We start from the raw sequence: 15,000 nt of genomic DNA, 5'->3' as shown, positions 1-15,000 counted from the left end.
CCCTCCTTGGATGGACAACATTCGTAGTTGACACTTTGTGTCATTTTATCCGAGCGGGCGGGCGCCGCGAGGCGGACCGTCCGGGGCGACTCTCGGCCTGTGTTTAAGGAGCCGGCCGGGCATCACGCTCCCTCCTTGGATGGACAACATTCGTAGTTGACACTTTGTGTCATTTTATCCGAGCGGGCGGGCGCCTCGAGAGGCGGACCGTCCGGGGCGACTCTCGGCCTGTGTTTTCGGAGCCGGCCGGGCCTCACGCTCCCTCCTTGGATGGACAACATTCGTAGTTGACACTTTGTGTCATTTTATCCGAGCAGACGGGCGCCGCGAGGCGGACCGTCCGGGGCGACTCTCGGCCTGTGTTTTCGGAGCCGGCCGGGCATCACGCTCCCTCCTTGGATGGACAACATTCGTAGTTGACACTTTGTGTCATTTTATCCGAGCGGGCGGGCGCCTCGAGAGGCGGACCGTCCGGGGCGACTCTCGGCCTGTGTTTTCGGAGCCGGCCGGGCCTCACGCTCCCTCCTTGGATGGACAACATTCGTAGTTGACACTTTGTGTCATTTTATCCGAGCGGGCGGGCGCCGCGAGGCGGACCGTCCGGGGCGACTCTCGGCCTGTGTTTAAGGAGCCGGCCGGGCATCACGCTCCTTCCTTGGATGGACAACATTCGCAGTTGACACTTTGTGTCATTTTATCCGAGCAGACGGGCGCCGCGAGGCGGACCGTCCGGGGCGACTCTCGGCCTGTGTTTAAGGAGCCGGCCGGGCATCACGCTCCCTCCTTGGATGGACAACATTCGTAGTTGACACTTTGTGTCATTTTATCCGAGCAGACGGGCGCCGCGAGGCGACCGTCCGGGGCGACTCTCGGCCTGTGTTTAAGGAGCCGGCCGGGCATCACGCTCCTTCCTTGGATGGACAACATTCGTAGTTGACACTTTGTGTCATTTTATCCGAGCGGGCGGGCGCCGCGAGGCGGACCGTCCGGGGCGACTCTCGGCCTGTGTTTAAGGAGCCGGCCGGGCATCACGCTCCTTCCTTGGATGGACAACATTCGCAGTTGACACTTTGTGTCATTTTATCCGAGCAGACGGGCGCCGCGAGGCGGACCGTCCGGGGCGACTCTCGGCCTGTGTTTTCGGAGCCGGCCGGGCATCACGCTCCCTCCTTGGATGGACAACATTCGTAGTTGACACTTTGTGTCATTTTATCCGAGCAGACGGGCGCCGCGAGGCGGACCGTCCGGGGCGACTCTCGGCCTGTGTTTAAGGAGCCGGCCGGGCATCACGCTCCTTCCTTGGATGGACAACATTCGCAGTTGACACTTTGTGTCATTTTATCCGAGCAGACGGGCGCCGCGAGGCGGACCGTCCGGGGCGACTCTCGGCCTGTGTTTTCGGAGCCGGCCGGGCATCACGCTCCCTCCTTGGATGGACAACATTCGTAGTTGACACTTTGTGTCATTTTATCCGAGCAGACGGGCGCCGCGAGGCGGACCGTCCGGGGCGACTCTCGGCCTGTGTTTAAGGAGCCGGCCGGGCATCACGCTCCTTCCTTGGATGGACAACATTCGCAGTTGACACTTTGTGTCATTTTGTTCGGCCTGTGTTTAAGGAGGCGGCCGTCCTCCACTCGGTCCGTGTTTAAGGAGCGACACTCGCGCTCCGGTTCGGCCTGTATTTAGGGAGGCGGCCGTCCTCCGCTTGGTCTGTGTTAAGGGCGACACTCTGTCCATGTTTGAGGAGCCTGGCCCTGACGCTCCTCTCCGGCCTGTGTTTAAGGAGGCGGCCGTCCTCCCCTTGGTCCGTGTTAAGGGCGACACTCGGTCCATGTTTGAGGAGCCTGGCCCTGACGCTCCTCTCCGGCCTGTGTTTAAGGAGGCGGCCGTCCTCCCCTTGGTCCGTGTTAAGGGCGACACTCGGTCCATGTTTGAGGAGCCTGGCCCTGACGCTCCTCTCCGGCCTGTGTTTAAGGAGGCGGCCGTCCTCCCCTTGGTCTGTGTTAAGGGCGACACTCGGTCCATGTTTGAGGAGCCTGGCCCTGACGCTCCTCTCCGGCCTGTGTTTAAGGAGGCGGCCGTCCTCCCCTTGGTCTGTGTTAAGGGCGACACTCGGTCCATGTTTGAGGAGCCTGGCCCTGACGCTCCTCTCCGGCCTGTGTTTAAGGAGGCGGCCGTCCTCCCCTTGGTCTGTGTTAAGGGCGACACTCGGTCCGTGTTTAAGGAGCGGCCCTCGCGCTCCGGTTCGGCCTGTATTTAGGGAGGCGGCCGTCCTCCGCTTGGTCTGTGTTAAGGGCGACACTCGGTCCGTGTTTAAGGAGCCGGCCCTGACGCTCCTCTTCGGCCTGTGTTTAAGGAGGCGGCCGTCCTCCACTTCCTTCCATGCACCACCACATTCGCAGTTGACACTTTGCCATTTTTTCAGAGAGGTGACACTTAGTCGTTTTTTCGAAAGTTGACACTTAGTCGTTTTTTCGAAAGTTGACACTTTGCCGTTTTTTCAGAGAGGCGACACTTAGTCGTTTTTTCGAAAGTTGACACTTAGCCGTTTTTTCGAAAGTTGACACTTAGCCGTTTTTTCGAAAGTTGACACTTAGCCGTTTTTTCGAAAGTTGACACTTAGTCACTTTTTCGCCACAGTGACACCTCCAGCGCGTGCCACGGCGCTTTTCAGGTCTTCTATCCGACCTTGTGCTGTCGAGGACGGCGTGTCCGACGCCGTGGGGAGACCAGCACCATCTCCTCCATACTCGTAAACGGGGTGCTTTGGAAAACGGGGGGAAAGTCGATGAGTACACTGACTACTGGGACCATTTCATTGTACTCTGGCGCACCTGAAGACCAAAAAAGGTACTGCACCTTAGCCCGGGTACCTCACCCCCTGGTACCTCGAGGAGAACTTAGAAAAATTTCGACAAATTTTTGGTGAGCTCCAGGGAAAGAGGCTGATTTTTCGCTTTTTGAGGCCGACCGCCGAACCGGCGCGGGGCGGACTCACAAGCCCCGCAGAGCCGTGGGCACTTAGTCGTTTTTTCAGAGAGGCGACACTTAGTCGTTTTTTCAGAGGCGACACTTAGTCGTTTTTTCGAAAGTCGACACTTAGCCGTTTTTTCGAAAGTTGACACTTAGTCGTTTTTTCGCCGATTTTGCTGGGACCTCCAGGCGAGGACCGGCGTTTTTCGTCTTCCGGGTCCGACCCGGGAACCAGCGCCGAGCGGACACATTCGCTCGCTAGTGCCGTTGGCACTTAGAAAATTTTTCGTTTGTCATGAGCTCCGGGCGGAGACCGGCGTTTTTCGTCTTCCGGGTTCGACCCGGGAACCAGCGCCGAGCGGACACATTCGCTCGCTAGTGCCGTTGGCACTTAGAAAATTTTTCGTTTGTCATGAGCTCCGGGCGGAGACCGGCGTTTTTCGTCTTCCGGGTTCGACCCGGGAACCAGCGCCGAGCGGACACATTCGCTCGCTAGTGCCGTTGGCACTTAGAAAATTTTTCGTTTGTCATGAGCTCCGGGCGGAGACCGGCGTTTTTCGTCTTCCGGGTTCGACCCGGGAACCAGCGCCGAGCGGACACATTCGCTCGCTAGTGCCGTTGGCACTTAGAAAATTTTTCGTTTGTCATGAGCTCCGGGCGGAGACCGGCGTTTTTCGTCTTCCGGGTCCGACCCGGGAACCAGCGCCGAGCGGACACATTCGCTCGCTAGTGCCGTTGGCACTTAGAAAATTTTTCGTTTGTCATGAGCTCCGGGCGGAGACCGGCGTTTTTCGTCTTCCGGGTTCGACCCGGGAACCAGCGCCGAGCGGACACATTCGCTCGCAAGTGCCGTTGGCACTTAGAAAATTTTTCGTTTGTCATGAGCTCCGGGCGGAGAGCGGCGTTTTTCGTCTTCCGGGTTCGACCCGGGAACCAGCGCCGAGCGGACACATTCGCTCGCTAGTGCCGTTGGCACTTAGAAAATTTTTCGTTTGTCATGAGCTCCGGGCGGAGACCGGCGTTTTTTGTCTTCCGGGTTCGACCCGGGAACCAGCGCCGAGCGGACACATTCGCTCGCTAGTGCCGTTGGCACTTAGAAAATTTTTCGTTTGTCATGAGCTCCGGGCGGAGAGCGGCGTTTTTCGTCTTCCGGGTTCGACCCGGGAACCAGCGCCGAGCGGACACATTCGCTCGCTAGTGCCGTTGGCACTTAGAAAATTTTTCGTTTGTCATGAGCTCCGGGCGGAGAGCGGCGTTTTTCGTCTTCCGGGTTCGACCCGGGAACCAGCGCCGAGCGGACACATTCGCTCGCTAGTGCCGTTGGCACTTAGAAAATTTTTCGTTTGTCATGAGCTCCGGGCGGAGACCGGCATTTTTCGTCATTCGAGGCCGACGGGGGAACCAGCCGGAGCGGACACGTTTGCTCGGAAGAGCCGTTGGCACTTAGAAAAAATTCCGTGTCTCGTGAGCTCCAGGGGGGACAGGCTGGTTTTATTCATCCGTAGCCGACATGGGAACCAGCGCGGAGCGGATTGGTGTTGCGCTGCCATATACCTCATCTCTCTCAGGAGTCCCCCCCTTATACGTGCCGATGGTGTTTTGGAAAACGGGGGGTAACTGGATGAGTACACTGACTAGTGGGACCAAGTACACTATGAGCCCCTGGTACCTAAAATGGAAGTATAGAGGCCGACTTTCGGGCAAGATCACGCCGGGTTAGGCTTCCAGGACCTCGGCTAAGCAATTTTAACGGGTGCCCGGTTCTTTTTTGAACCAGCCCGGTTCTTTTTTTTATCCAGCCCGGTTCTTTTTACACTTCCAGCTGGAGCTCGGGAGCGGCTTTTTGCACAAGATCACGCCGTGTTAGGCTTCCAGGACCTCGGCTAAGCAATTTTAACGGGTCGCCCGGTTCTTTTTTGATCCAGCCCGGTTCTTTTTTTTTATCCAGCCTGGTTCTTTTTACACTTCCAGCTGGAGCTCGGGAGCGGCTTTTTGCACAAGATCACGCCGTGTTAGGCTTCCAGGACCTCGGCTAAGCAATTTTAACGGGTCGCCCGGTTCTTTTTTGATCCAGCCCGGTTCTTTTTTTTATCCAGCCTGGTTCTTTTTACACTTCCAGCTGGAGCTCGGGAGCGGCTTTTTGCACAAGAACACGCCGTGTTAGGCTTCCAGGACCTCGGCTAAGCAATTTTAACGGGTCGCCCGGTTCTTTTTTGATCCAGCCCGGTTCTTTTTTTTATCCAGCCTGGTTCTTTTTACACTTCCAGCTGGAGCTCGGGAGCGGCTTTTTGCACAAGAACACGCCGTGTTAGGCTTCCAGGACCTCGGCTAAGCAATTTTAACGGGTCGCCCGGTTCTTTTTTTATCCAGCCCGGTTCTTTTTTTATCCAGCCTGGTTCTTTTTACACTTCCAGCTGGAGCTCGGGAGCGGCTTTTTGCACAAGATCACGCCGTGTTAGGCTTCCAGGACCTCGGCTAAGCAATTTTAACGGGTCGCCCGGTTCTTTTTTTGATCCAGCCCGGTTCTTTTTTTTATCCAGCCTGGTTCTTTTTACACTTCCAGCTGGAGCTCGGGAGCGGCTTTTTGCACAAGATCACGCCGTGTTAGGCTTCCAGGACCTCGGCTAAGCAATTTTAACTGGTCGCCCGGTTCTTTTTTGATCCAGCCCGGTTCTTTTTTTTATCCAGCCTGGTTCTTTTTACACTTCCAGCTGGAGCTCGGGAGCGGCTTTTTGCACAAGATCACGCCGTGTTAGGATTCCAGGACCTCGGCTAAGCAATTTTAACTGGTCGCCCGGTTCTTTTTTGATCCAGCCCGGTTCTTTTTTTTATCCAGCCTGGTTCTTTTTACACTTCCAGCTGGAGCTCGGGAGCGGCTTTTTGCACAAGATCACGCCGTGTTAGGCTTCCAGGACCTCGGCTAAGCAATTTTAACGGGTCGCCCGGTTCTTTTTTGATCCAGCCCGGTTCTTTTTTTTTATCCAGCCTGGTTCTTTTTACACTTCCAGCTGGAGCTCAGGAGCGGCTTTTTGCACAAGAACACGCCGTGTTAGGCTTCCAGGACCTCGGCTAAGCAATTTTAACGGGTCGCCCGGTTCTTTTTTGATCCAGCCCGGTTCTTTTTTTTATCCAGCCTGGTTCTTTTTACACTTCCAGCTGGAGCTCGGGAGCGGCTTTTTGCACAAGATCACGCCGTGTTAGGCTTCCAGGACCTCGGCTAAGCAATTTTAACGGGTCGCCCGGTTCTTTTTTTTATCCAGCCCGGTTCTTTTTTTATCCAGCCCGGTTCTTTTTACACTTCCAGCTGGAGCTCGGGAGCGGCTTTTTGCACAAGATCACGCCGTGTTAGGCTTCCAGGACCTCGGCTAAGCAATTTTAACGGGTCGCCCGGTTCTTTTTTGATCCAGCCCGGTTCTTTTTTTTATCCAGCCTGGTTCTTTTTACACTTCCAGCTGGAGCTCGGGAGCGGCTTTTTGCACAAGAACACGCCGTGTTAGGCTTCCAGGACCTCGGCTAAGCAATTTTAACGGGTCGCCCGGTTCTTTTTTGATCCAGCCCGGTTCTTTTTTTTATCCAGCCTGGTTCTTTTTACACTTCCAGCTGGAGCTCGGGAGCGGCTTTTTGCACAAGATCACGCCGTGTTAGGCTTCCAGGACCTCGGCTAAGCAATTTTAACGGGTCGCCCGGTTCTTTTTTGATCCAGCCCGGTTCTTTTTTTTATCCAGCCTGGTTCTTTTTACACTTCCAGCTGGAGCTCGGGAGCGGCTTTTTGCACAAGATCACGCCGTGTTAGGCTTCCAGGACCTCGGCTAAGCAATTTTAACGGGTCGCCCGGTTCTTTTTTGATCCAGCCCGGTTCTTTTTTTTATCCAGCCTGGTTCTTTTTACACTTCCAGCTGGAGCTCGGGAGCGGCTTTTTGCACAAGATCACGCCGTGTTAGGCTTCCAGGACCTCGGCTAAGCAATTTTAACGGGTCGCCCGGTTCTTTTTTGATCCAGCCCGGTTCTTTTTTTTATCCAGCCCGGTTCTTTTTACACTTCCAGCTGGAGCTCGGGAGCGGCTTTTTGCACAAGAACACGCCGTGTTAGGCTTCCAGGACCTCGGCTAAGCAATTTTAACGGGTCGCCCGGTTCTTTTTTGAACCAGCCCGGTTCTTTTTTTGATCCAGCCCGGTTCTTTTTAAACTTCCAGCTGGAGCTCGGGAGCGGCTTTTTGCACAAGATCACGCCGGGTTAGGCTTCCAGGACCTCGGCTAAGCAATTTTAACGGGTCGCCCGGTTCTTTTTTGATCCAGCCCGGTTCTTTTTTTTATCCAGCCTGGTTCTTTTTACACTTCCAGCTGGAGCTCGGGAGCGGCTTTTTGCACAAGATCACGCCGTGTTAGGCTTCCAGGACCTCGGCTAAGCAATTTTAACGGGTCGCCCGGTTCTTTTTTGATCCAGCCCGGTTCTTTTTCCACTTCCAGCTGGAGCTCAGCAGCGGCTTTTTGCACAAGATCACGCCGGGTTAGGGTTCCAGGACCTCGGCTAAGCAATTTTAACGGGCCGCCCGGTTCTTTTTTTGATCCAGCCCGGTTCTTTTTACACTTCCAGCTGGAGCTCAGCAGCGGCTTTTTGCACAAGATCACGCCGGGTTAGGCTTCCAGGACCTCGGCTAAGCACTTCTAACGGGCCCTGGTCCACCCCTGCCAGCGCATTTCAAAACTTGGCATTAATTTCGACCTAAGAGACGAAGTCTGATTTTTTTCTACCACTTGGGCGGCCTTTTTGCACCCAGAACACCCGCACCGGCACCATAAATTCGAAGGGTGCCGAGTGCGTCGGCGCAGATTCTGCGACGGAGTGACACTTCCCTCTTGTGGACATTCGGCGGTAGGTGAAATGCGCACTCGGTCTTCTCTTTTCTTTTCCTTCCAGTGAAACTTTGGCAACATTCTGCGAGCTGCTGGCTTCCAGAACCTCGGCCAAGCAGGTGGAGGATTTTTTTCCACTTCCAGCTGGAGGTGAGGAGGGACTTTTTGGGCAAGATCACGCCGACTTAGCAAGCAAGGTGGAAGTGCCAGCATGCTCCGTGGCTGGAAGTGTGGATGTGCCAGCACCCTCCCTGCCTATGGAAGTGTGGAGCTCCAGCACCCTCCCTGCCTATGGAAGTGTGGAGCTCCAGCACCCTCCCTGCCTATGGAAGTGTGGAGCTCCAGCACCCTCCCTGCCTATGGAAGTGTGGAGCTCCAGCACCCTCCCTGCCTATGGAAGTGTGGAGCTCCAGCACCCTCCCTGCCTATGGAAGTGTGGAGCTCCAGCACCCTCCCTGCCTATGGAAGTGTGGAGCTCCAGCACCCTCCCTGCCTATGGAAGTGTGGAGCTCCAGCACCCTCCCTGCCTATGGAAGTGTGGAGCTCCAGCACCCTCCCTGCCTATGGAAGTGTGGAGCTCCAGCACCCTCCCTGCCTATGGAAGTGTGGAGCTCCAGCACCCTCCCTGCCTATGGAAGTGTGGAGCTCCAGCACCCTCCCTGCCTATGGAAGTGTGGAGCTCCAGCACCCTCCCTGCCTATGGAAGTGTGGAGCTCCAGCACCCTCCCTGCCTATGGAAGTGTGGAGCTCCAGCACCCTCCCTGCCTATGGAAGTGTGGAGCTCCAGCACCCTCCCTGCCTATGGAAGTGTGGAGCTCCAGCACCCTCCCTGCCTATGGAAGTGTGGAGCTCCAGCACCCTCCCTGCCTATGGAAGTGTGGAGCTCCAGCACCCTCCCTGCCTATGGAAGTGTGGAGCTCCAGCACCCTCCCTGCCTATGGAAGTGTGGAGCTCCAGCACCCTCCCTGCCTATGGAAGTGTGGAGCTCCAGCACCCTCCCTGCCTATGGAAGTGTGGAGCTCCAGCACCCTCCCTGCCTATGGAAGTGTGGAGCTCCAGCACCCTCCCTGCCTATGGAAGTGTGGAGCTCCAGCACCCTCCCTGCCTATGGAAGTGTGGAGCTCCAGCACCCTCCCTGCCTATGGAAGTGTGGAGCTCCAGCACCCTCCCTGCCTATGGAAGTGTGGAGCTCCAGCACCCTCCCTGCCTATGGAAGTGTGGAGCTCCAGCACCCTCCCTGCCTATGGAAGTGTGGAGCTCCAGCACCCTCCCTGCCTATGGAAGTGTGGAGCTCCAGCACCCTCCCTGCCTATGGAAGTGTGGAGCTCCAGCACCCTCCCTGCCTATGGAAGTGTGGAGCTCCAGCACCCTCCCTGCCTATGGAAGTGTGGAGCTCCAGCACCCTCCCTGCCTATGGAAGTGTGGAGCTCCAGCACCCTCCCTGCCTATGGAAGTGTGGAGCTCCAGCACCCTCCCTGCCTATGGAAGTGTGGAGCTCCAGCACCCTCCCTGCCTATGGAAGTGTGGAGCTCCAGCACCCTCCCTGCCTATGGAAGTGTGGAGCTCCAGCACCCTCCCTGCCTATGGAAGTGTGGAGCTCCAGCACCCTCCCTGCCTATGGAAGTGTGGAGCTCCAGCACCCTCCCTGCCTATGGAAGTGTGGAGCTCCAGCACCCTCCCTGCCTATGGAAGTGTGGAGCTCCAGCACCCTCCCTGCCTATGGAAGTGTGGAGCTCCAGCACCCTCCCTGCCTATGGAAGTGTGGAGCTCCAGCACCCTCCCTGCCTATGGAAGTGTGGAGCTCCAGCACCCTCCCTGCCTATGGAAGTGTGGAGCTCCAGCACCCTCCCTGCCTATGGAAGTGTGGAGCTCCAGCACCCTCCCTGCCTATGGAAGTGTGGAGCTCCAGCACCCTCCCTGCCTATGGAAGTGTGGAGCTCCAGCACCCTCCCTGCCTATGGAAGTGTGGAGCTCCAGCACCCTCCCTGCCTATGGAAGTGTGGAGCTCCAGCACCCTCCCTGCCTATGGAAGAGCCACCTCCGCGGGCATGCTGCTCAACCACGCCGGCCCAGAGTTCCAGCCGCTCGGCTACACTCTCTCACAAGCCCCGCCTGGAGCTCCCCAGCCCACCCCTGGTACCTCAACTACCGAGGCCAGCCGCTCGACCAGGCCGGCCCAGAGTTCCAGCCGCTCGGCTTCACTCTCTCACAAGCCCCGCCTGGAGCTCCCCAGCCCGCCCCTGGTACCTCAACTACCGAGGCCAGCCGCTCGACCAGGCCGGCCGAGAGTTCCAGCCGCTCGGCTTCACTCTCTCACAAGACCCGCCTGGAGCTCCCCGCCCCACCCCTGGTACCTCAACTACCGAGGCCAGCCGCTCGACCACGCCGGCGCAGAGTTCCAGCCGCTCGGATAAGCTCTGTCACTCACCCGCCGCGCAGCCACCGGTAACGGGGAAATGTCGCCGCCTGGCGGACACGCCGTTGTAAATGAATGGGCTTTCGCACTTAGTGCAATTTTCGCCAACTCTCTGACTGGAGCTATGGAAGTATGGAGCTATGGAGCCACCAGCCACCCAGGCTGGAGCTATGGAGCCATGGAGCTCTGGTGCTATGGAGCTCTGGAGGTATGGAGCTATGGAGCTATGGAGCTATGGAGCTATGGAGCCCTGGAGCTCTGGAGGTATGGAGCTATGGTGCTATGGAGCTCTGAAGCCATGGAGCTCTGGTGCTATGGAGCTCTGGAGCTCTGGAGGTATGGAGCTCTGGAGGTATGGAGCTATGGAGCCCTGGAGCCCTGGAGCTATGGAGCCCTGGAGCTATGGAGCCCTGGAGCCCTGGAGCTATGGAGCCCTGGAGCTATGGAGCTATGGAGCCCTGGAGCTATGGAGCTATGGAGCTCTGGTGCTATGGAGCTATGGAGCTCTGGTGCTATGGAGCTATGGAGCTCTGGTGCTATGGAGCTATGGAGCTCTGGTGCTATGGAGCTATGGAGCTCTGGTGCTATGGAGCTATGGAGCTCTGGTGCTATGGAGCTATGGAGCTCTGGTGCTATGGAGCTATGGAGCTCTGGTGCTATGGAGCTATGGAGCTCTGGTGCTATGGAGCTATGGAGCTATGGAGCTCTGGTGCTATGGAGCTATGGAGCTCTGGTGCTATGGAGCTATGGAGCTCTGGTGCTATGGAGCTATGGAGCTCTGGTGCTATGGAGCTCTGGTGCTATGGAGCTATGGAGCTCTGGTGCTATGGAGCTCTGGAGCTCTGGAGGTATGGAGCTATGGAGCCACCAGCCAGCACCCTCCGTGGCTGGATCAATGGAAGTGTTTTAGGTACCAGGCAGCCAAAGGGCCGAGGCCTCACGCTCGACCACGCCGGCGCAGAGTTCCAGCCGCTCGGATAAGCTCTGTCACTCACCCGCCGCGCAGCCACCGGTAACGGGGAAATGTCGCCGCCTTGTGGACACGCCGTTGTAAATGAATGGGCTTTCGCACTTAGTGCAATTTTAGCACACTCTCTGACTGGAGCTATGGAAGTATGGAGCTATGGAGCCACCAGCCACCCAGGCTGGAGCTATGGAGCTATGGAGGTATGGAGCTATGGAGCCCTGGAGCTATGGAGCTATGGAGCCCTGGAGCTATGGAGCCCTGGAGCTATGGAGCTATGGAGCTCTGGTGCTATGGAGCTATGGAGCTCTGGTGCTATGGAGCTATGGAGCTCTGGTGCTATGGAGCTATGGAGCTCTGGTGCTATGGAGCTCTGGTGCTATGGAGCTATGGAGCTCTGGTGCTATGGAGCTCTGGAGCTCTGGAGGTATGGAGCTATGGAGCTATGGAGCCACCAGCCAGCACCCTCCGTGGCTGGATCAATGGAAGTGTTTTAGGTACCAGGCAGCCAAAGGGCCGAGGCCTCACGCTCGACCACGCCGGCGCAGAGTTCCAGCCGCTCGGATAAGCTCTGTCACTCACCCGCCGCGCAGCCACCGGTAACGGGGAAATGTCGCCGCCTTGTGGACACGCCGTTGTAAATGAATGGGCTTTCGCACTTAGTGCAATTTTAGCACACTCTCTGACTGGAGCTATGGAAGTATGGAGCTATGGAGCCACCAGCCACCCAGGCTGGAGCTATGGAGCTATGGAGCTCTGGTGCTATGGAGCTATGGAGCTCTGGTGCTATGGAGCTATGGAGCTCTGGTGCTATGGAGCTATGGAGCTCTGGTGCTATGGAGCTATGGAGCTCTGGTGCTATGGAGCTATGGAGCTCTGGTGCTATGGAGCTCTGGAGCTCTGGTGCTATGGAGCTATGGAGCTCTGGTGCTATGGAGCTATGGAGCTCTGGTGCTATGGAGCTATGGAGCTCTGGAGGTATGGAGCTATGGAGGTATGGAGCCACCAGCCAGCACCCTCCGAGGCTGGATCAATGGAAGTGTTTTAGGTACCAGGCAGCCAAAGGGCCGAGGCCTCACGCTCGACCACGCCGGCGCAGAGTTCCAGCCGCTCGGATAAGCTCTGTCACTCACCCGCCGCGCAGCCACCGGTAACGGGGAAATGTCGCCGCCTTGTGGACACGCCGTTGTAAATGAATGGGCTTTCGCACTTAGTGCAATTTTCGCCAACTCTCTGACTGGAGCTATGGAAGTATGGAGCTATGGAGCCACCAGCCAGGCTGGAGCTCTGGAGCTCTGGCAGTATGGAGCTATGGAGCTATGGAGCTATGGAGCTCTGGTGCTATGGAGCTATGGAGCTCTGGTGCTATGGAGCTATGGAGCTCTGGTGCTATGGAGCTCTGGTGCTATGGAGCTATGGAGCTATGGAGCTCTGGTGCTATGGAGCTATGGAGCTCTGGTGCTATGGAGCTATGGAGCTCTGGTGCTATGGAGCTATGGAGCTCTGGTGCTATGGAGCTATGGAGCTCTGGTGCTATGGAGCTATGGAGCTCTGGTGCTATGGAGCTATGGAGCTATGGAGCCACCAGCCAGCACCCTCCGTGGCTGGATCAATGGAAGTGTTTTAGGTACCAGGCAGCCAAAGGGCCGAGGCCTCACGCTCGACCACGCCGGCGCAGAGTTCCAGCCGCTCGGATAAGCTCTGTCACTCACCCGCCGCGCAGCCACCGGTAACGGGGAAATGTCGCCGCCTTGTGGACACGCCGTTGTAAATGAATGGGCTTTCGCACTTAGTGCAATTTTCGCCAACTCTCTGACTGGAGCTATGGAAGTATGGAGCTATGGAGCCACCAGCCACCCAGGCTGGAGCTATGGAGCTCTGGTGCTATGGAAGTATGGAGCTATGGAGCTATGGAAGTATGGCGCTATGGAGCTATGGAGCTCTGGAAGTATGGAGCTATGGAGCTCTGGAGGTATGGAGCTATGGAGCCCTGGAGCCCTGGAGCTATGGAGCCCTGGAGCCCTGGAGCTATGGAGCCCTGGAGCTATGGAGCTATGGAGCCCTGGAGCTATGGAGCCCTGGAGCTATGGAGCTATGGAGCTCTGGTGCTATGGAGCTATGGAGCTCTGGTGCTATGGAGCTATGGAGCTCTGGTGCTATGGAGCTATGGAGCTCTGGTGCTATGGAGCTATGGAGCTCTGGTGCTATGGAGCTATGGAGCTCTGGTGCTATGGAGCTATGGAGCTCTGGTGCTATGGAGCTATGGAGCTCTGGTGCTATGGAGCTATGGAGCTATGGAGCTCTGGTGCTATGGAGCTATGGAGCTCTGGTGCTATGGAGCTATGGAGCTCTGGTGCTATGGAGCTATGGAGCTCTGGTGCTATGGAGCTATGGAGCTCTGGTGCTATGGAGCTCTGGTGCTATGGAGCTATGGAGCTCTGGTGCTATGGAGCTCTGGAGCTCTGGAGGTATGGAGCTATGGAGCCACCAGCCAGCACCCTCCGTGGCTGGATCAATGGAAGTGTTTTAGGTACCAGGCAGCCAAAGGGCCGAGGCCTCACGCTCGACCACGCCGGCGCAGAGTTCCAGCCGCTCGGATAAGCTCTGTCACTCACCCGCCGCGCAGCCACCGGTAACGGGGAAATGTCGCCGCCTTGTGGACACGCCGTTGTAAATGAATGGGCTTTCGCACTTAGTGCAATTTTAGCCAACTCTCTGACTGGAGCTATGGAAGTATGGAGCTATGGAGCCACCAGCCAGGCTGGAGCTCTGGAGCTCTGGCAGTATGGAGCTATGGAGCTATGGAGCTATGGAGCTCTGGTGCTATGGAGCTATGGAGCTCTGGTGCTATGGAGCTATGGAGCTCTGGTGCTATGGAGCTCTGGTGCTATGGAGCTATGGAGCTATGGAGCTCTGGTGCTATGGAGCTATGGAGCTCTGGTGCTATGGAGCTATGGAGCTCTGGTGCTATGGAGCTATGGAGCTCTGGTGCTATGGAGCTATGGAGCTCTGGTGCTATGGAGCTATGGAGCTCTGGTGCTATGGAGCTATGGAGCTATGGAGCCACCAGCCAGCACCCTCCGTGGCTGGATCAATGGAAGTGTTTTAGGTACCAGGCAGCCAAAGGGCCGGGGCCTCACGCTCGACCACGCCGGCGCAGAGTTCCAGCCGCTCGGATAAGCTCTGTCACTCACCCGCCGCGCAGCCACCGGTAACGGGGAAATGTCGCCGCCTGGCGGACACGCCGTTGTAAATGAATGGGCTTTCGCACTTAGTGCAATTTTAGCCAACTCCGTGGCTGCAAGTATGGAAGTATGGAGCTATGGAGCCACCAGCCAGCACCCTCCGCGGCTGGAGCTATGGAAGTATGGAGCTATGGAGCTATGGAAGTATGGGGCTATGGAAGTATGGAGCTATGGAGCTCCGGGGCTATGGAGCTATGGAGCTCCGGGGCTATGGAGCTCCGGGGCTATGGAGCTATGGAGCTCCGGGGCTATGGAGCTCCGGGGCTATGGAGCTCCGGGGCTATGGAGCTATGGAGCTCCGGGGCTATGGAGCTCCGGGGCTATGGAGCTATGGAGCTCCGGGGCTATGGAGCTCCGGGGCTATGGAGCTATGGAGCTCCGGGGCTATGGAGCTATGGAGCTCCGGGGCTATGGAGCTCTGGAGCTATGGAAGTATGGATGATCCAGCACCCTCCGTGGCTGACCGCTGGTGCTCGGGGCCGGTGAACTCGGCACCCGCCTCCGGCGGGTGCCTCGGTGACCGCCGTCGCTTGGGGCCAGTGAACTCGG

This window comes from Syngnathus leptorhynchus, unplaced genomic scaffold (assembly GCF_054491065.1).
Source record: "Syngnathus leptorhynchus isolate UIUO unplaced genomic scaffold, UIUO_Slep HiC_scaffold_148, whole genome shotgun sequence".
In the NCBI taxonomy this organism is placed as follows: Eukaryota; Metazoa; Chordata; class Actinopteri; order Syngnathiformes; family Syngnathidae; genus Syngnathus; species Syngnathus leptorhynchus.
This window is presented reverse-complemented; position numbering follows the sequence as displayed.